Here is a 2,725-nt window from a genome sequence, read left to right as displayed (position 1 = left end):
TCTCCTGAATACCAGTGTGTTTCATCAACTGTCAGGGTTTTACTTGTTTCCTTATCTAGACTGGGGAGAGTCTTGGATAGACCGGCCTGCCATCCAACTTCCTTGGTTTTTAGCCCTGGGGATTATTTAGTTCTTCTGGTAAAGAGAGGGCATTCTCTCTTACCTGGTTAATCTGAATTCACACATGTTTTGCTAGTTCTTCCCTGACTTTGGGATCTTTCTCATGGAAGGAGAAACACAATGTGGAAGCCTTTTTATGGTAAAATAAAAATTATAAGGCGGAGGTGGGTGGATCACGAGGTCAAGAGATCGAGACTATCCTGGCTAATATCCTAGTGTCCTACCACATATCAAGAAACAGAAATATCCTGGCTAACTATCCGGTGAGACTCTGTCTCTGCTAAAAATACAAAAAATTAGCCGGGTGTCATGGCACGTGCCTGTAATCTCAGTTACTTGGGAGGCTAAGGCAGGAGAATCACTTGAACCCGGAAGGTGGAGGTTGTAGTGAGCTGATATAGTGCCACTGCACTCCAGCCTGGGCAACAGAGTGAGACTATATCTCAAAAAAAAAAAAATTATAATATATACAGCTGTAGCTTTCCTACATAATGCCATGATTTAATGTGGATCATTGCAACCCCAATCATGCCGCATACTCCTCTGCTAGTCCACATGGATGCATACTGCAAATCTAGTTGTCACCTGCAGCTCTCCTTATTTCTGTGAATAAAAACTTATTTGACCCAGAAACCATCTTCTATAAAATCACTCCAGATTATCCCCTATAACCACGACAATTGTGAGTCCTTATTTCATATCATTTTGTTTTGACTAACAGCATTTTTAAAGTAAAAGCTGAGGTTTAATTTTCATGCCTTTCTAACATTTTTCTTATGAATTGGGAAACAAAATCCGTATCAGCCCATATTTCCATATTTTTGGAACTCCCTCACCTAATTATCCAATTTTTCTACTTAATTACCAACATACATCTAGTTATCTAGTTCTGGTTTAACTGTTTTGGTATAGGGTTGGTTGGAAACAACGAAAAAGATATAGATTATTTTCCTTGTAATTTTTAAGAATTGTTACTCATATCTCTTGTTTAAACCTCTCCAACTTGGTGTGTCTTGGGAAGGAAGCAGTTTACTCAAGATTTTACTACATGATTGCAGCTTTGACCACATTTTCAGTGAATAGAGAAGATGGTATAAAAACATACCTACAAGAAAAAGACAGGAAGAATCATGTAGTAATCACAACTCTGTAGAAGTAAAGTCATGTGAAAACTGATGAAATGCAACTGTCAGAATCGCAAGGCTTATATTTATTAAATGAGTGATTTTTGAAAGAAAAGAACATAAGTTGGTTATGAAGGAATGGGCAGTTTAGACTGTTATAAACGTTAATATTGTAGGTCGACAGCAGTAATTATGTATTTTTAAATCTAATAATAAAGAATCCAAACTAGGCAGTATGAGAGATGTTCTGGTAATTAAATATAGGGGAAACAGAGCAAGGCAAAAAGAGCCTTGAAACATAACTGATGCATGTGGATTTCATAGAATTAGTTGATATAATTATATAATGGCTGGTTGATTAGATTATATACATCAACTTTTAAGTTTCTGAGCAAAAGAGTTATGGAAGAAAAATCTCCCTCCCCAAACTCCAGAGGATGCTTGGCAATCAATGCCAGGAGACATTTTTGGTTTTTACAATGGGCAGGGGTTTGCTCTAGGTATACAGTGTGTAGAGGCCAAGGATGTTGCTAAACCTCCTGGAATGCACAGGACCGACCCCGTAACAAGAATCACCCAGCCCAAACTGTCAATAGTACCAAGGTTAAGAAACTCTGGGCTAAATTAAAAGGTAGAGAAATTAACAGAGCTAAAATTTAACTAAAAGGTGTAAGAACTAGGTCAGAGGCCTCCAATGACTCCTTTGTTTGGCATGACCAATCTCTTCTTCCATTAAGTGACCCAGAAAGCCAAGTCATATTTTTAAGGAATATTCAAAAATTAATTTTACATATTGCTTTTAATAAATTTAGGGTTTATACTCTTCAAATGGATGAATCGCAGAAACACAATGTTGAATGAAAAAAGCAAGTCAAGCAAAAATATATTCAGTATGATATCATCTATATAAAGCTTGAAAACAAGCAAAATCAAACGTATTATTTAGGGATATCCATAGTCATATGAATAAAATGAAGGAATTACATTGAATTCTGGATAGTATTTATCCCTGCAAAGAAGAAGAAACAGTTTGAAGAAAATGTGGCAGGGAGTACTCCTTAAACATTTTGATTACATTCTTTTTTTTTTGACATGGAGTCTTGCCGTGTCACCAGGCTGGAGGGCAGTGGCACAGTCTCCGTTCACTGCAACCTCTGCCTCCCGGGCTCAAGTGATATTGCCCTGCCTCAGCCTCCCTGGGATTACAGGCTCGCACCACCATGTCAGGCTAATTTTTGTAGTTGTAGTAGAGGCGGGGTTTCACCATGTTGCCTTGTCTCAAACTCCTGACCTCAAATGATCCAACTGTCTCGGGCCTGCAAAGAAGAAGAAACAGTTTGAAGAAAATGTGGCAGGGAGTACTCCTTAAACATTTTGATTACATTCTTTTTTTTTTGACATGGAGTCTTGCCGTGTCACCAGGCTGGAGGGCAGTGGCACAGTCTCCGTTCACTGCAACCTCTGCCTCCCGGGCTCAAGTG

Source organism: Colobus angolensis, unplaced genomic scaffold (assembly GCF_000951035.1).
Source record: "Colobus angolensis palliatus isolate OR3802 unplaced genomic scaffold, Cang.pa_1.0 Scaffold14, whole genome shotgun sequence".
NCBI classification, from domain to species: Eukaryota; Metazoa; Chordata; class Mammalia; order Primates; family Cercopithecidae; genus Colobus; species Colobus angolensis.
Note: the sequence above shows the minus strand (reverse complement) of the source record.